Below are 19675 nucleotides of genomic sequence, written 5' to 3'. Positions count from 1 at the left end.
CTACATGCACTGCCTGGTTTTTTCAGTCTCTCTCTCTCTCCTGCCCTAAGACCTGCACCAGCTGGTGCTGTTGCTGTGACAGGGTCAGATTCTCCCCCACACTGATCAGAAATTATAACTGACAGTGATTCTGGACAAGCACGAAGCATTGGTGATATATATCGATGATTTTGAATAAGGATAAATACTGAATCCGACAAGCTCTATCCATAATCCATTACCTCTGAAACATCTCTCTCTTTATGACTCAGCATCTGGTAGTCAGCTGAATCCAAACTTTTATAGTATTGCATTAAAGCCATCTTCAGAATGATTTCTTCATGTTCCTAGAACGGTACAAAACCACAGGAACAGTCAAGTAAAATATGCAATAATTCGTAATTATCGCAGCAGCAATGGTAAAATATGTGTTTCCTGCTTGATTTGGGGTGGGGGTTTTTGTTTGTTGGTTTTGGTTTTGATTGTTGTTTTGTTTTACTTTTGGTTTGATTTTTTTTAATTAAGAAAATTATTCACATGGCATCAGATGTTTGGAAAGAAATCCATCTTGTGGTTTGTTAATCAGAACAATATACTCTAGACTATTGAGAGAGATAACCCAGGGCTGAAAGGCTCTGCCTTATTTCCTATAGGAAGATGATAAGGATCTACGTGCGTTTGTTAGCCTGAAATTTGATGCTGCCTATCCATAAACATTTCCAACCCGAAAGCACTTAAATATATGGTTAATTTTAAGCATATAAGGAGTGACAAAAATTTCAAGCTGAGCACTTATGACCTGGAACACAAACTGGATGAGTTGCTGAAAACCCTCAAAAACCCACAGTGGCCAGCATATCTCAGAGATTTCATTGGGAAGTTTTATAGAGATTACTTTTTTTCTCATCCTCTAATATTACGCTAATATTTTGCCTTTATCATTAGCACATGCATGTGACATCCCCAAGCACTACAGTGCCTCCCTTGAGGCATGGCTGCATTTCAGCTATCTCTGCATAGCTTATCAATTTTGGTGTTCCTCTAGGGCTCCTAGTAAAGCTGTTCCATAACAGTGTGATCTTGTAAATAATCCATTATAAATTATTCTTTGTCTGCACGCAGGCAAGCAAATGTCTCACACCTTGCAGATGTTGTTAGCTGAGGTGAAAAATCACCAGCTGGCTGTTGGTTTTAGCAGAACAACCAGCACAAAGTACCAAAAGGTGGCTGTGTCTCTGCCCTATTGTGTGGTGTGATCAGCTCGAGGCTGATGCGTTTTTTAGGTATGTCCTTTGTTTAGCAAAACGAGACAACTGAGGACAGGATGCAGTCCTAGAGGCATGGTGAGCAGATCACATCCATCTTGTTCATCCATTTTTCCAGCTTCTAAGAGATCCACTGGAACACAGTATCACCAGGAAGATACATGTTTTATAAATAAGCAATGACAGGCAAAAAGCAATTGAATTAGATCCCCAAAGCTTTACTAAGACAGATGATCCTTGAAAGCACAGCTAGGATATTAAACACAGTGAAAGTATAATTCTTAATTTCTAGGCATCTGTGAGAATAATTACCATTCTTTTGGGAGCATTGTAGTGACTGTGGCTGGTAGATGTCTAAATGAGACAATATTTCCTTTTGATATTGCACCATTAAGATAACTGATTCCTATACCCAGACAAATGTTTCATATATCTCTTTCCTCCCTTTTCTTAATGTGTGCAATTGTGAAAGAGGAGCACTGTGGGGATTTAGTGGCTGTATCTCTTTATGAGTCTGAACTGTGACATGGTGGACTCGGTGAGTTTATTGATTTTAATTTCTTATATTTGGGATTTATCTTCTCAGCTTTACTTAACAGCTGAGAATACTCACAACGTTGATACAGAAGGCTGGCTACCCAAGGGCAAATTTCAGATCCTCATTTCTTTCTCCACCTGTGTACTTATTTTTCTGCTCCTGGATGCATACTGGCTGCCAGGCTTTGATCCAGACTTTGATCAAGAGTGGCTGATGGGTACGCTGTGAGAGAGCATTCCCCCCTCTCAGCCTTCATAACCAGAGCTGAGAGCATCAGGGGACCTTAAGTGGATTTCCATGAGTATCAGAGGGAAAGATCAGGCATTCCCTTTGAAGATCTTTTGCTATTGAAATCTAGATTATGACCTCAGATTTGGCTTGAAAACCATTGACTACAAGGCATGCAGTACTTCTAGGGGGTAAAAGGGTCTGAAAGGCAGGGATTGATAGCTGGAGGTGCCAAGATATTTCTTTTTCCCAGGAAGACAGACAGAATGGTCCTGAAAGCAAAGACAGAGAAAACCTGGTGAGAAATCCCCTTTTCCAGGCTGTTACCTAGAACCACCATCCTGCTTTGCAGTAGTGAGGAAAAATTTAGAGTTTTCATTTTAAACCAGACTCAGCAAATCTCAGGCTGTTTCAGTATAGGAAGGAGTGCTGAGTTAGGTTGATTTCCTTACTCGACCATTTAACGACCAAGCTAATAAAGAGCTTTGTGACTGAAAAATCATGTGACAACATAGGAAAAGTAAAGAGATATGAAACAATAGATGGAGCATGTCTGTCATCCTCAGAAGAGGTGTTTCCTCCTGTGGATCACTGAATTTTGGTGCCAAAAGAAGCAATACCTGTCAATGATTTGTGGTTCCCCTTACTCACTTAACCGTTCCTTTCCCCATGGCACCATTTTTATCTTCTTCATCCTCCTTGCCATCTATGAGGAAAGTATTTGTGTCCTATCATGCATTCCAGCACTCAGAGCCATAGCTTGGATATTCCTCCAACCTTAGCTATTGCTGCCAAAGAGAATTAATGGCCATAGGCTGCCAGGGGTAATGAACTCTAATGACTTCTCACGAGCCTGTCTTGGTTCAGTAACGCAGGGATTGATGTAAAATTTTCTTTAGAAGGTATTTTACTTACGTGATTCCTCACCTTCTTTGGTGGCTCCCTTCCTTTCCCTTCTCTCTGCCAGTACTGCCAAGCCTGGCAGACCATTAGTGCTTTCTCCATCTCCTGTTTTGAGGTGGGATCAACACCAACCAGCCACAGCACAGGGCTCTGCCCAAAGCCTTTTCCAGTTCTCCCGCGTGCGAAGGGCCAGCACGCATTCATGCCCATAACGGTGCTACAGCGGACTCATTCATGGGCTCACTTATTCCTGCTGTGAGATTGCCTTGCCCCAGTGCTGTTTTCCTTGGCACAATCCATGAGACAAGAAAGAATTTTTGCATCGAGATTGCTCCATCTCTGGGAAACATTTCCCCGTGCGCACGTCCCAGCAAGAGATCTGCTGCATCCGTAATCACACTCAGCACTTGGAATGTGGTGACGTCTCCACATTTCATGACCAAACATAGTCTTTGCCCTTGCCCAAGGGTGGAATAGGCTCTACCAGCATTACCCTATGGTCCTCTATCTCCTGCATTCGTCACGCTCATTTTTATGTATTTGGAGGAAAATTGCGTTGTCTGCTGCTATGATGCCCCGCTGCCTGGCAAAGGAGCCTTGCTGTATTTGTGGTATTTCTGCTCTTCTCCTTTCAGCTTTTTAGGCAGCAGCAAGTCAGCGTCCTGCTTTGTGGTTCTCTCCTTCTCAATGCTTCTGGTCTCATGGAAGTCTTTTCTAAAATTCATGAATGCTCATTGCAAGCTGGCCCATAAGAGGCTCAGCGCTCCAGCTTTCCTTTCTTCTGAGACAATTTAAGTAAGGACAAGACACTGTTTTATCTGATGATAGGATAATGCACAGGGGTGCAGTTCTACCACACAGTACTCAAGCCTGGATGCCATGCCAGCTGAGACCAGCGTCACAGTAAGTCTATTGTCAGAGGTGCCAGAATGCACTTTTGTACAGTAGCTTCAGATTAATCCTGGTATTAGTGCGTCCTGAAAACAATCACAGAAGGTTTCAATCAACCAAAGCACAAATAGTTTCCACCCGGGGGGGGGGGGGGGGGGGGAATGATAAGGGTGATGTCATCCCTTCATGTCTAATGCAGACTATGACAGATGGGGGAACCACGGAGCATACAAATAAAACGGGATAGGAAGGAGAGCCTTCACGGTGGGAACACCTGACTGCTGAGTTATCCTTCATCCCAGGTGCCTCCTGGGTGTTTGAACAGGAGTTGCTTCATTTGCAGTCATGAGCACACACAGTTCCTCCCACAGACTGGTCATGCACTGACTCCTGTCCAGCTCAGTGCCTCTCACACTCAGTGCCTTTCCTTGGGTAAAGCTACTTCAGGTGTCGCCACACTTAAAAGTGAGATTCCTATTTCCAGCATCAGACTGGACATGTTCACTGCCAAGGGCTCTCTTATATCTCTGTGCCCACAGCAAATAGACCCCACTGATTAACACAGATGCAAGCTATCCTTTTTTTAGCACTGTGATTAGTAAAATCAGAATTAAGAAACAAGAGCTTTCACATTTTTCCTTTTTTCCCTACTCCACGAATAAAATCGATGGATATAAAATATGAATAATTCTATGGAGGGTGTTTGGTAAAATATTAATAAATCTATGGAATTATGGATTTATTCAGGATAGTTTTTTGGTATCTTCTGGAAACTGTAGCTCAGCTTGAGTTTTGGATGAACATATTCATTGCACCTACCAGATTAAGATTTGTCTCTGCTGATTTTCTAAAGGGGTAAATGAGACCTTTAGCAGCCCCATGGCAGCCTGGCTAAATTGCTGATTGTGCTAACTAAATTAGTTATGTTAGTTTGATAAATCTCCACTACATCATGCAATATAGATAAAACTCAAGACAATGGAGCGGTACTACCCTTTAATAACTGCACTTGAATCAGATTGTAGGTGAGTTCATGAGCTGCAGTCCAGGAGAAGCAGTTTGCTCCAGGCATCTCTGCAGAGAGATGGAGGTTGAATATGAGAATAGAGGTAAATAATTCTGAAAGAGTTTTTAGAGGGGCTTCAGACAGAAGGAAGAGAAAGGTTTGGTAGCAGAGAAGATGTACAGGTGAGGGCTGAAAAAAGAAGGCAATCACTGTCAGGAATATTCCCACAGCCCAGCAGTCAGCATCAAATCCTAGTCTCTTTTTCCGCGCTCTCAAGACTCCCAAAAAAGCAGCAGGAGCTGTGCACTGACAGAGATGTTTCCTTGCCTGAGCACACCAAGGCCTGATCCCTGCACAGGGACTAAATCCTGCAACAAGGGTGGGGCAGCCCAGAGGTTGGAGTAGAGGAAATGTCCTACAGGGAAGGACTGCATCACTAGATCAGACCAGCACTCGTGCAGGAGGCATAATTAAAACACAGTGCATTGACAGATAGCTGCTTAATGAAAAAATTAACGGACCAGCTCTGGAAGATACAAATCTAAGGAAAAACAAACAACACACTGGTGCCCAGCCTGACAGTCAGGCTACCATAAAAAATTGCTTTTGTTATTTAACCACTGTTTTGTCCTTCCCAACACACACTGTGCTGCGCTTTTTTTTTTTTTTTTTCCCCATTTTTCAAGCAGTTTGCACCCTTGAAGCCCAGTTCCATATGGTTCTGGGGAGAAAATGTTCAGCCCAGGCTCCACCTGCAGTGACAAAAAATTGTTTCCAGGCAGAGGGGGGGAAAAGGGCACACATTCCACTTTTCAGGTTACTTGCCGGCATCAAAAGAAAATCTGGAAGAGAATGATACAGGAGATGAGCTAAAATTGGAGATGAGAATTAGCACCATCTCACTGGGGAAGGAGATTTCCAGCTGGCCTATGCAAACAAAGCCAGGGGTAACTTCAACTCATTAACTCAGCATAAACCATCTACCTCTTTTCTGTTGCACTCTTTTTTCTGCCAGATTAGTGAGCTGAATCAGCATAGAGAGGGTCCTACAGGTGCCAGAGCTTGGATAAATGGCAGGATCTTAAAAGACTGGGGAGAAAAGAAGCTTAGTGAAGAGTAGGCATCAAGGAGAAGATCTTACCCCATCTGAGGATAATGGTAGTCTGTAAATTTGGTGAGACAGGGATTATACTTCAGCACTTCTGTGCACTTTTTGATCTGTACTTACATGTCTGGAAGGCAGAATTTATAATACCACCAGAATAAAGTAAAAACTATGACGAACACACCACCACCTCTACACAGGAGTATAATATAATCTCTACAATATAATTCGTAAGTGGGTGTGAAAATGGTGACCAAGGTTATGCACGGGAGCTGCTGTTCCTGCAGGACCAGTGACATTTGTGAATTGTGCATGGATTCTCCCATGTCTAACATCTGGTGGGTTGGCTCCAGTTGAAGCACAAGCCATTGCCATTTTCTGCTCCTGTGGTTACAGCCAAGTGTACTGGACAGAGATCTCCTCCAGCCTTCACAGAGGACACCTGGCCTGCCTAGGACCAGCTCAGCAGGATTGTGCTAATCCTGATCTCCTGCCTGCCAAGGGGAATGGCACTGTCCCCTACAAACACCTCCCCTACTTACTGTACCTACTGTCAGTGGGAGAGAGATGCCTCAAAGGTGCACAAAGGAGAACAGGCTGGTTCTCCAACACCAGCTCGACACTCTCACACTGCCAAGCTGCCCTGCAGACTGGCCTGGGGCAGGGGCCACAGCCACACAGCCACTTGCATCACGAAACCAAACAGCCTCCTTGGTGCCACCCAGCCCTGGTCACTCAGGAATGAGTCACAGCGGTGGCCATGGCTTTCCCCTGTTCCAGACAGTCCCAGCATACACATTTGTCACTTGCTGACCATAAGCTCAGAGATTTTCTGGTTTTCCGGGGGTCTTTTGTTTGTTGGTTTTTTGGTTTTTTACAAGATAGGGAAGCTTATGGTGTATCTGATTTGCTAACATCTTCCTGGTGCCTGTGGGAATTACTATATCCAATGCTTTTAGGGAAGGTATTTGTTCCACTTTTACCTGCCACTCTCCATATCGATCAATTGCTGCTTTCAGGAATTTATTTCTACCATATTGCAAAGATCACCTTAGTTCAAATCCACTCTGTCTCCTAGATACATGTTCGCAGGAGAAGTATGGCTTGTGTTGCATTTTCTTAGACTATTATTCTATATTAAAAGAAGATTAATTATAATGACTTTGCTTAAAATGTCATGGTACAGTGAGATGACTTTCAGTTCCTCTAATTTAAGGTACTTAAGGCTACTCCCTCTGTTGTATCCTGTGTTTGCATTATTTATATTTTTTTGTTCTTCAGTAATTTTTCCTTCTCCAAAGTCTGCTGGGTAACAGCCCTGGAGCCTGCAGGCTCACATCTGCAACCAGCTCTCTCACCAGTACTCTGAGTGTCCCCTGGGCAGGGTGACTGCCAAAGGAGCAGCCTCTAGGAGGAAAGTGAGGAGCTTTCTCCAGGTCCAGGACTGGCCCCCACCCCTGCCAGCCTTGGGCAGGGACACACAGACAACTCAACACAGGGAGAAAAATTCAAAATGAACCCTCTGCCAGGTAAAACATTATAAAGAACAAATAGTAAACAGTCTGCTCTCAAGTATAAGAGAGAGAAGAATGCTTGTTTATGATCTCGTCTGGTACAGAAATAATATATAGTGTTATACTGCGTGATATGTAGGATATTTCAATGGGGTTTCAGTGTCTGGAAACAAAACTTCAAAAGAAGAACTGTTTTCCAGAACTTTATGATGAGGTTCATTCTTCCCTTACAAGGTCTCCACACCTAAAATCCAAGTACTGATCAAAAAGCATGGTAATTTAAACTTTCTGCTTCTCAATGCATTCTCACACTGAAATTTATAAGCTTCTGCTCATCTTTTTTTGCAAAATAATAAAAATTTGAAAGTCACCTAAGCACAGTCATTATTGCTGGGCTGCTTGCCATTTTAGACAGAAATCTGCTCAGGAGGGAAGACTGGAGCATTGTAGTCACACTAACAGGAGATATTTGTCCATGGTGAAGAACTCCCTGAAGACAACAGCAATACATCATTGGTAAATTTAATCTATTGCAGCAGTAGTTTGACCCTCCCAGCAGGCACCTGCAGAGAGTTCCCAGGGACTCGGTGCTAGCCCAGCTCATCTCCTGCCTATATCCATGGCAGCATGCCAATCAAGGGTGAAGCGGGAAGGAAAGCTTGGGAAAATACCACCACATAAATAGAAAAAAATGGAAAATTCCTAGCTTGGGTTAATTTCAGAAATTGTCCAAGAATCTAGTGTCAGCAAACTTTCAGCTTGATGATGAAGGAAAAAAAAAAAAAAAAAAAGACAAAATGAAAAAAATAATACTCCTAGCTGATGGAAAGGGGTGTGTGTGTGTGTGTGTATATATATATAATATATATATATATATATATATATAAAAAATAAAATTCACTAAGACATAGTAGCTTCCAAGTCAGTTACTGCCAATAAAGCTAGTATCCAGGATATGTTATTTGTTTATATTAATGAAAAAAAAAATGTAAATCCAACAAATTGGGAGCATGGTGCAGAGAGAAACTTCCTTGGTCATAAAGTCCAGACTACGAGTATCCCAGGCACCACATAATTGACTCCTTTTCATCTGAGTTATCTCTGGTCTCCTAGACTGATGTGGGAAGAATGTAAAACAGGAGATATTAACAATCAGAAAGTAAAAAATGACTGTATCGTAAACAAAGCCACACCAGCACTGAGAGCAGCCACAAACATAACAAAGTGTAAGGCTCAGACAGGTAAGACAAAGATTAAAGTGTAACAAAAAGTCTGATTGATTGTTGAAATGTGTTCTCAACACACCTGTACCACAGGAGAGGCAGAAGGGCTCCTGGGCAGGGCATGGAAGGAGGGACCATGGATGGGGAGCTGTTTGGTGCCTCAGTCCTGCTGTGTGCTGGGGTTTCTTCCACTCCTGCCTGATGGTGTGTGAACACTCTCCACCCGCAGTGTCAGCCCGTGGTGATGAAATGCTCAGCTTAATATAACCAGAGGTTGACAGGGATGGGAACACAGCTGTGTCCTGCAGGGATAAACCACGTCTCTGGCAAAGGATGGTCAGAGCTGCTGATTCACTGCTTTTACCAAGTGCTTTACCTTCCCTGTAGTACACATCAGCTTCAGTCCTGTCTTCCCTGTCCTGCGGCGCCCACTAAGCTACAGGGCTGTGTTTCCATTCAGTCTTCTTGTCTCCATCGTCTTCAATCACCTCTAATTCACCTCTGTGAAAACTGAGATTTGGATGCTCAGTTCTCCTTGGGTAGAGGCAGAAATCAAAGCCTTTATATTTTGTCAAATTAAAGCCTCATGTCTTTCACAAGAAGGGAAGGAAAGGGGGAAACAATAGCAAACTACATGAGGCAGAGGGAATTGATTGCAACTGGCCATATGTAATTGCATTGTGGAGGACATTTAATATTTCAACTTGATCTTTGCTGTATCAGGAGAGCAAAGAAAATCAACATATGAGGAAGAGAGAGGCTGCAGTGTCTCTTGATTTGGATTGTAAATGCCCACAAGCAAAACCATGAGGTTCTTTCAGACAACCTGTACTGCTGTTGACTGAGTGTATGTGGCCCAGACTGCAGGGACAACCAGAAAGCCACTGCGCCTGCTTGGAGACAACGGAGGCCCTAAGCCATCATGGCAGGTCCCCAGCACAGCAGGTATTTAATCCAATTGTAGCAAATTATTTCTCTCTCCCCTTCACTCCTGGGTAGCTACAAACACACTGGTGAAGGGCTTTCAGACCCCTGCAAGGAGGAAAGAGCTTTGCATCCTACAGTCTTACATGACCCTACCCTCAAAGCCAGGCCTTGTAACTCTGACTGGACCAGCTTGTTTGTAGCGCTTTGGCACCCACAACAGAAATGCAGCTCCCTGAGGCGGATCAGAGCTGGCTCAAGCTACAGTTTACATTGCAGAGGGAATAATTGCCCCAAGAGCTCCATATGCTCATCCTTTCCCACAGCCTGAAGCTGCCAAACACCTCTCTGTTTGTCCTGATCACTTCCACACTCACTCAGCCAACTGCAATCCAGCTGTACATATTAATCTTTGCAAAAGAGGGGGAGATTTACTCATTGCTCCAGATGATTAATCAGCTAGTCAGGCATAACACCACCCATGCTATTGTAATTGCAGTCAAATGATAATGTTATATGTACTGCAATCATAGCCATCATCAAACACTGGAGGAGCCTGGTAATATAAGCAATGTCATCTGTTCACAGTCTCTACAACCTGAAATTATCTAGAATCTGGAATAAATTCTTAAAGACAGCTCATAAGATCAAGGTCTTGGTACAGAGGAAGACTGGGAACAGACCAGTGATGGAAGCCACAGCAAGAGAGTATTTTTGGACAGCGGGACAAGGGTGCAAATCCCTTTAAGTTTTGGTTTTCCTGACCTAGTGGCACATATGTGCAGACAGGAGCTGGTCAAGAGGTCAGTGCACTACAAAATGCTGTTGCAAGTACTGCCCCACTCCCTGCTGCTGGGACACATTCTCCCAGCCCCAAGCACGCTGCTCATCCCAGGGTGAGGGTGGGAGCCACCCCTCACCATCTAATGGAGAAGAGACAGGCAGGGCCAAGCTCAGCAGCATTCCATGCATCCAAAATCTTCTCTCGAGAGTGACCACCACAAAGGTGATCTGGAGAGAGAGGAGAGAATTCTTGGCTAATTATTCCCTTAAAATAAACTGCAGTCTTCCTTTTGTTGTCCACTCTGGTTTTGAAGCAGCCTGTGAATAGCCAGGACAGGGAATTTGTTTAAAAGAATTTACCAGCTTTGCATCCTTATTTATAGCTCTCCCTGGCTGGCTGGCTGAGCACCCCAGCTGTTAGGTTACCTTCTCAGTAATTCTCCATGCACAATTGGTCCTCTCATCTCACTGACCTTGTCACTGAACTTAACCACAGTGAAATATCTCCACTAAGTTTCTGCTCATTCATTCTCTTCATTCAGATCTCAAACTAAAAGCATAAAAATATGACTATTTAGCCCCCAATCCTATTGCTCAGCAGCCACAATGTGCATTTTTTTTTCTGCATTATCCATTTCAGGTGGGAACAATACCTCCTCCAACTTTCTAAGCTAGCAAACCTCTAAGAAGGGATCATGGTCTTGGATCCTGAAACTGGCCTGCAGCAAGGAGTAATTTTCACTGCCTTTATATTCATATGAGTAGCCAAAGTATGTATTTACTAGGAAAGGCAGGTGAGGATGCCCCCAGTCCAGATCCTGCATAAACACAGTGGCCAACAGGGCAGTCCCCAAAGCCACACACACACAGAGTCGGCAAGGGCACTGCTTACTCAACTGCCTCAACACCTCTCAGACTCCAAAGCTGCTTTAAAACTCCTTGTGCGCTTACATAAATGTCTTGAACTCATCATAAGTTTGGGCCAAGCACCTGACTTCTCTCTCACCACTCAAAATAGGCTCAACAAAGAAATTTTTGGGTATCTGTCAGCCTTGCAGCACTACATCTTGCATCTTAGCACTGAAATGAAAAGACTTGATGATGTAGCCAGAGCCTAGGAAAAAAGATATAATGAAGAAGCAGCATGAGAACTTACAGTCATCACAGCAGGTGTAAAAAAGTGTCTTCTGTGCTGTTACTTTTTTTTCCAGTGTGTATTTTGTCCAAGGCTGGTGGCATTCACTTGTTGAGCAGTTCTTTGGTGGTGGTCTGCGGGAGGCTGATCGGTCTTCTCAGTGGGGCAGTTTTTGTTTGGAGCAGATAATTTAAGACAAAGCTATCAGCCTGTTGTCTGGCTTACAAACACAGGCTGAGCCTGCTCAAGGCCTGCCTTCCAGTGGAACTGACACAGGGATCTTTTCTCGGCTAAGTAATGAGCTGTATTGATTTTCCTCCAAAAGAAAATTGGACTTTTACAAACAACGCAACAAGCTGCTTGAGTCAAGATGTTGCTGAAGGGATCTTGTGACCACCACAGACTCTTGTGCTTATCAGGAAAGAGAGGAAAAAGAAACACCTCAGCAGGTTTCCTCTGCAAGGGCGGGTTACACAGTCAAAAGCAAATTTCCCTCTTAATACCTGGGACAGGTACCAGACCAACAAGGAAAGGAAACTGACGTTCACTCATTTGAAAAGCATCTGCATGAACAACTTTGTGCTTGTTCTTGTGAGTCAAGGCCAAAGACTGCACCAGGAGGCCATATCTCTCTCCAGCCTTTTCCCAGTCTCATGGAAATGCACCCACTGCTGGCTGGACACCCCAGCAGCAAGGAGCACTGAGCCACTCCATTTAAGCCACCTGGTAGATCACTGCTGTTCATCTGGGCAAAATAACTCCAAGGGTTGAGCCCCTGGCAACATCTGTCTGCTCTTCCCTGAGCTGTTGAGCATTTTGGACCTTCTGAGGAAGTGCCATCACATGGCAGAACACATGGGACTGCCCTCTTCATTTACACCAGACTGTTCAGGTCTGGACAGAATAGGTTTAGTTCTTACCTCCTAAAGCTTAAAATGATTAGCTATAATCTCCATTCCAATCTCCAAACCTACAGCATATTCCTGAAGCTGATCTGTGAGGAGAAGAACATTCAGCCAACTTCTAAACAGTCAGTGGAATACGATCCTGCCCCAGCACCTCTCCAAAGGTTCTGGTGGCCTGGTGCAGAGCACAGAGCTGCACACCCAGCACCTGGCTGTGTGCACCAGCTCGCTCAGGCTCACCTGGACACCTCTGTCCCCTCACTCTGCTCCCCATTGCCAGCACAGAACACCCATCTCTCTTGCAGAGGGTGCCACTCTCTGTGCACCCTTCCACCCAAGCCCAGGCACCCTGATGGGCCAGGAGGCAAAGGCAAATCCCCTTCCTCTACTAGAAGTGATCATTGCAGAGCATCTGAAAGAAGAAACCTAACCATGATGTGACAAGCTGGTCTGACGAGGTCAGGCTGCTCCCAGGAACCAAACCCCCGCGGGGTTTGCGTTGTGCCCCAGCCCCTCGCGGCTGCCACATCCTCAGTCAGCACCAGTGCCACCTCCAGTCCCCAGCTACGTGCTTGCAGTCCCCCAAGAGGCACCACCAGCACCAAGGCAGGCAGGAAGGCAGGGAGGGTATTCCCTGGAGGTCCCACTCCCAAGGCTTTGCCATGCAGTGCAGCCTCGAGCATCCGCTGCTTCCAATGGCCCCAGAAGGCAGCAAGACACCCACGCAGAGCAGGAGGCAGCTTCAGCCTTGCTCTCATCTGTGATGAGGCAACACCCAAGAGCCCAACTGTTAAATGTCATGGCATCCAATTGTTCCCTGCAGTTTGACTCACAGTTCACACGCCTCCTAGCTCTGTCTTAAATTACGTGCCTTTGGACTCCAAAATTAAGCGCTTACGGGCAATAATCTCCCTGAACAGGCGTGGAGACATATAGAAACCTACAGAGAAAAAAAAGAAAACCCTAATCAAAGTTTGCAAAATTAGAAAACTACAGAAAAAAATCAATAGCAGTAAGCTCAGCAGGGACAAGAAGTGTTAATTTTGTGTTGGTAAATGGGAATTACAAGAAAATGGAAAATACATAAAATGTTAATTCAAAGTCACAAAAAAACACAATTAAAAGAAGTAGCTGACACGCTTACCTGGACCAGAAAGGAACGCAATTAAAACCACAAAATAGGCTTTTCTAATATTTTCCGTATCAGTCATTTTTGTGTATTATTTAGAGCATTATAAAATCCGGAGAAATATTCAAATCTCTCCAGTAAACCAAGGTCTTATTATTTCATTTTAACATGCGAAGGGAAGAAAGTTTTCCAAGACCTCTGGCTTATAAAATGAGATGTTTTCCTTCCTAATGGGATAAATAGAGATCAGGGCAATAAGCAAACTAGAAGTAGCTATATCTGACCTAACTTGAAACACAAGAGCTTTGGTGATGTGTGTAAAGATGTGTGAGCACCACAATGTAGTGATGTGCTCGGGTCCCAGCTCTCTTCCTGAGGCAGCTCCTGCATGGTGCATTTTCCCCAGGAACCAGGAGCAATTTGCTGTACCCAACCCCACTGGCAGCACGTTGAAAGGAGGGGTGGAAAGGTTGAGGTGATCAACAGCTCAGAGCAAGGCACAATAATCCCATTTTCCAAAAATTCCCCATTTACAATCCCTCCTCCCTTTAATACAGACTGTGTTCTTTTAATGATGAATGAGCTTCTTTTGACCTGGTTTTGGGAAGTAACAGGAGATCTCCAAAGCTCAGGCTAGCAATGCCTTTTGCAGAAAAAAAAAAAAAAAAAAAAAAAAAAAAAAAAAAAAAAAAAAAAAAAAAAATTGACAAATTTTCCTCTCTGCCTTAATATGAGATGCTGATGTCACCTAACCAGATTCACACAACACCTAACCTCCTTCTTAAAAATATATTAAAAGCAGCAAAATATCTCTTCTAACCTTGTTATCATCCCTTCAATAATTCTGCAGAATTAGGCTGAATGTGCTGATTATTTTCCACGTGCATTAATCACGGCTAAATCATGCTAGAGAAGAAAAATGTACAGCCTGCTGTTCCTTCTCAGCATCCTCCTCTCACCCTGCTCTCAGAACAGTCTCAGCCTGGAGGGCATCCTGCCAGTGTGATTAACAGTGCGAAGTGGGGAAGGGAAAGAGATGGGAAGACGAAGGAAAAAGACCTTTCCTTAAAACTTAGACATTGCTTTTGGCTTCTGAGAGCAGCAAACCGGTGAGAGCATCATGTACCTGCAGCCAAGAGCTTCCTCAGCCCATGAAATCCAGATGTGGTGGACTGCTGTCATTTTCTGCAGTCTCCTTCCAGCCCCTGTCCAGAGCCCCACTCCAAGCTTACATATCCAAACATTAGACTCATGAGAAATGCCTACCAAGCTTTTCTCTTTTTCTGCTGTGGCTGTGCTTATTAAAATATTCAGTAAAATGTTAATAAATTATGAAGAACTGTGAATGGTCAGCCTATTGCAGCAGAGTTGGATGGAGCCCACCAAGGACAAAGGGCAGAAGGAAAGCACGTTATCCCCTCCTTCACCAGATTTCTCTCTCCCAGTGCTGCAGCTCTAGAGCAAGCGTTTTCCTAGAGCTGGCCAGGAGGTTCCCTTCACCATGGACCAAGAGAAATTGAGTGCTCAGGGTGACTCAGCTGTCCTTAATGCAGACATTTAAACAGGCTGAATCTATTGAGTCCTGGACTGGTCACTGCACTGAGGAAGTTCCTAGAGTACCTTTTGGCAAGCATTGGAAGACGCTCACATTCACCTGCTTGGGCTGGATTCTGGAGTCAAAGTGAAACTGCATATACCTAATTAGAGCTGTGAATGTCACATTTCAAGCTTGATTTGGCTACCACCTCTCCCTGCAAGGAGGCAACTTGTGCTACCAAGCAGGGAGAGAAGCACAAGCTCTGATCCTCAGCCTGTAAACTCCTCCAAAGAGGATCCCTGCTGCTGACTCTTCTCCACGGCAGCTGCTGCTGTCTCAGAAGAATGGGTCCTGCCAGGAAGATTTTTCCGTTTTGCTTTTCTTTTGCCAAAGTCCTTGAGGGCACTGTCACTTAAAAAAAAAAATTGCATCCAAAAGAAAGCAGATCTGAAGTGGAGACTACCTGGCAGAAGGAATGGATGACAGGGCCAGGAAGCAAGCAGTTACTGCTGGGCTCTTTCCAGAGGCGCTGTGGTCATGCCACACATTAATAAGCTGTGACAGGCATAAAGGTGGGCAAATGTCTGCCTACAAAGCCAGCTGCTTCACCCACAGATACTGTCACTGAGGAGCTCGAGAGAAGGTTTAGTTCTGTCTTTGCAGAGCAAGGCTAGAGAGTGGGGATCCACAACAGGGGAAACCCAGAGTTCAATTATAGAGCCTCCAAAGACTGTTGATGCAGCTGGGGATGGAGAAACGCACTCAAGCTTCATGTACCATGGCAAAAGGATTAAGGCGCGTGTCAGAGCACTTGGTGCACAGTGCCTGAGTTTCTCCCGAGCAAGTGCAAAAGTCTCCCCTCCTGCAGTGTCTCAGAGAGACAAAAGCAGGGCCTTGCAGAAGGGTTTTTGCTGCAGGATGTTTTTCCTCTGGCCTGGAAACCCAAATCCTCTAAATCTTTGCACTGAGATTTACATTCTATATTACAGCTGTTTCACACATAGTGCAATATTTTGGGTTGCATCCAAAACACTCTGAAAATTTTGCACTGTGAGGTGGATCAGATAGCAGAAGGCATGGAACACGACCTGAAATTTCAGATTTCCAGTGGTTTTGTTCTCTGGGAGCAGAGAGACATGCAGCAGTCTGCTGTGATAGCAGGTGGCCTGAGGAGAATTTACTGAAAGATGGATTTTCCTCCCCATCGTGTGCAGAGAAACGCAGTCGGGCAAAACAAAACGATCACAAAAACTACACACAGTGACAGAACCAAAACACATCACAAGAAAAACACCGTCTGGTGTTGTTTTGATTTTGAGGGGGGCATCCCTGTTGAGCACTGAAAAGCTCCCAACACTGCCATCAGTCATTCAATCAGTTTCAAATCCGCTCAAAGAAATATTGCAGCTTTGGCCCTGCGACATCCCGGCACAGTTTGGGCTGAAGTAGCCCCTCTCTTTAGTAGTGAGAACTTGAAGCCATCCAGCTTGCAGGACATGGGATGTTCCAGCTTGCAGGGTCTATTGAAGTGTGGTTTTGGGCAAGTCATCTTGGAGATGGGGCTAGCAAGCAAGGGCCAAGAGGGTGCTCTGAGCGTGCAAGGCGGAGAGCTTGCTTACTACCCTCAGCCCAAGGGACTTGGTATACAGCTGTCCGGCCCTCCCTGTGCCACCTGACAGCTCTGTCATGCCAGAGGATTTGTCTGATGGGCCAACAAAGGTGAGAGCAGCTGAGGCCACTGCAAACCCCCTGGGGAAGTACAGCTGACCCCTACGGACCTTTTCCATTAGATCACCTACTGCTGACTCCTGCTGTGATCTTGTCCTCTCAGTCCCTTCATTACATCATCTACATTTTCATACAGACACAGGCAGATGAATAAAACCCCTGTAAGGAGATCCAGGGGAAAATGTTCCCTCCAGAGACATACTCTGATTTATCCTTAGGAAAGGTCCAGTGCTACCCAGTACAAATGCTCCACAGGCTGGTGGTCCCAGTCCCTTATCATTGTGTTCTTCACATGTCCCCTGACCCCCTGCCTGAGGGGCAGTGCTCTGATCAGTACATTTCACATAAAACATGCTCACAGTCGTCAGCTCCAAAGGAAAAAAAAAAAACTTCTTGTAAGCCTTTCACAGAAGGGCCAGAGGACAGCTGGATCACTGCTTGGAAAGGGCAAAGTTGGAGCAAAGCTTAATATTAGATTAGTGAGAAGTCTGCAAAAACACTCCAAAACTGCTTGTATGCTGTCTGAGTTAGTACTGAAGGGTACCCTGAAGGTTTTCAATCATTTGCAAGGCTTTGGCACCAGCATTGATGTTTGCAACCTGAACTCACTCTGAACACAGTGTTCTCAGCTGTTGGCTGATGAAAAAAATCTGCTTGAGATGCTGAGGCAAAGACGTGCAAAAAGAAGAGAAACCTACCTTGCTGCTTCTACAAGATTCTCAGGAGCAGTGAACCAGAGAGGCAAGGACAGCCAAAAAGAGCCTGAAATAGCTGAACAGAAAGACAGCTCTGATGTGGCCTCTCTTGCAAGAACCATTCCTTCTTCTGCCCCATCCTTTGATATTGCTCCAGCTTCTGCTTAGAAAATTAAAACCATCAGAAGTTAACGGTGGGCTACTCCTTTTCTTATGTGAATGCCGTTGTGGATGGGAAAGCATGGCCATCCTCACGCCATCCTCCTGACCCTCAGAAACTCTCACATCCTCTCAAAAATCCGCCCAGAGCCATGGCTGAAGATGGCTGCTAACACGGCCAAGTGTGAACCTGCAATTCAGCAGCCTGTGGGCAAATGCTGCTCGCTCACATCCACGCTTCCTTCCAAAGCTGTGCCTTGGAGCCCACACAGTCTGGTTTCTGCTGCGCCTCTGAGAGCCTGCAAGCACATCCCCTGCCTCCAGTGAGAGGTCTCCATCCCTCCTTCTCTGAAATGACAGGCTGCATTAGACCGTTCAAAATCACATTTGGTTCTCATTTTCGAACAGACATCCAAGATATTATTTTTAGAAGAAGCTATACTGGTATTTGCAAAAAATAGCCGCCTTTGCTTTTATCCCAAATGGGGTCTTTTCCAAGCTTCTTTTCCTACTTTAGTCATTTCTCTAAAGCTGTTTGCATTAAACAATCCAGTTCCAGAAGCACATTAATCAGACTCTCTTTGGGCTCCTCTTGCACGTGCTTTTCTCTGTGTCACGAGGCAAAAATACAATCAGCTCCGCTATCACCTAAATCGCTTCCCCAGCAGAGGAAGCCCCAGCTTGAGGGCCATATATGAGTGATAGCAGGTCCATTCAGCGTTGGCCTGGTGCCACTAACATCCATGCATCAAGAGAGCAGCCTCCCCAGACCTGTGCCCAACCGTGGGGAGTCAGCCCCCACCAGTCCCTTGCAGTTAAAAATGCAGATCAAGAGCCTGGTGCAATTCATCAAAAGGAGAGCAGAGCTGCCAGCGAGGGCTGGCTTTCCCAGGTGCTGACCTGCCTGCCTGGCTGTGGTCCTGTGGGGGCCCTCAGAAATCTGCCCTGGAAATGGTTTTCTCTGCTTGGCTACGTTTACAACTCTGAGAAAACCTGGCAGGATAAGAGAAAAGACATTCCTGATGGGTATGGGGGTTCTGCTGCCTGCTGGCAATGAAACTCAAGGGAATTCAGCAGCACAGAGATAAGCCATAAAAACAAAGTCAGGTTTGTTCGGGTTTTCTTCAGCAGATTCCTAGAAAAAGACCTGAACTTAATGAGGTATTGCTACAGCATGCAGAGGCAAAGCAAACATGGAATGCTGGTGTCTGCAAACAGAGTGCCAGCCAGCCTGCAGCCACAGGAACAGGAGGGCAGAGTAAGGCTGGAAGCCCCACAGTCTGGCTCCTTCCTCAGGGTCTGCAGGCGCCCCTCAGGTGATGCTGTGAGCATTGGGGATGCACACACCTCAGGCAAGGACCATCATCATGGGCCTCGGTGACCCTGGGATCCAGGCTCCCTTGCATCCCAGGCACCATGGACAGCATGGACTCACAAGCCCACCCAGACCAGGGATGCCCTTTCCCATTAGGAAACCAAAAGGGACCCTAAAGACACCAAAGGACACAGAGAACAATTTCCACCACCCCAAACACAAATTCGCCATCCCCAACCAGTCTCTGAGGACCACAGTGAGATTAGTAATGGGGTGGGCAAAGGTGCCCACACAGCAGGAGACACCCCTCCAGAGGACCTCAACATCCCTTACCTCCTGCCAAAAAGCTGGCCAGGCACAGCTTCACACCAAGCTGAATGAGATCAGCTTTCTGGTCCTGTTAAGCTTCATCAGCTGGCCCATGCTGAATTATTTAAAGCCATCTTTTATTAATCTACCACAGCTTTTTTCACTCAACCTCTAGCAAGTCACTTAACCACTCTGAATGGGTTGCGCTGGCTTCATCCCCGTGCAGTGATGCTGGCACAGGTGAGAGGCACAAGCCATTACTCTGCTACTGATTCTGAAATATTCCAGCAGACCAAAGTGGTCTGTTGGACAACAAGAACACTGGATTTACCCTCACTCTTGATGGGAGCTCTTATCTAAACACACAAGTCGTTTTCCTGGGTTATGGCAATACTTTTGAGTAG

The 19675-nt window shown here is 45.3% G+C and overlaps 1 long non-coding RNA gene across 7 annotated transcripts; it reads right to left on the bottom strand.

Moving 5' to 3' along the window:
- Positions 1 to 231: 231 nt before the first annotated feature.
- On the bottom strand, positions 232 to 19371 carry LOC120756088 (uncharacterized). 7 transcript variants are annotated; one of them, XR_009208088.1, is made up of 8 exons: positions 19296 to 19359; positions 17492 to 17555; positions 13233 to 13339; positions 12415 to 12488; positions 11516 to 11905; positions 4798 to 4878; positions 2938 to 3890; positions 232 to 326 (listed from the first exon to the last, which is right to left on the bottom strand). It is a non-coding gene; the product is annotated as an uncharacterized LOC120756088 (long non-coding RNA). The 7 variants fall into 7 exon arrangements; XR_005702015.2 differs by lacking the exon at positions 232 to 326 and adding an exon at positions 894 to 2282; XR_005702016.2 differs by lacking the exons at positions 232 to 326; positions 4798 to 4878 and adding an exon at positions 894 to 2282.
- Positions 19372 to 19675: the final 304 nt, after the last annotated feature.

Source organism: Hirundo rustica, chromosome 8 (assembly GCF_015227805.2).
Source record: "Hirundo rustica isolate bHirRus1 chromosome 8, bHirRus1.pri.v3, whole genome shotgun sequence".
NCBI lineage: Eukaryota > Metazoa > Chordata > Aves > Passeriformes > Hirundinidae > Hirundo > Hirundo rustica.
Note: the sequence above shows the minus strand (reverse complement) of the source record. Positions and strands in the feature narration are given on the sequence as shown.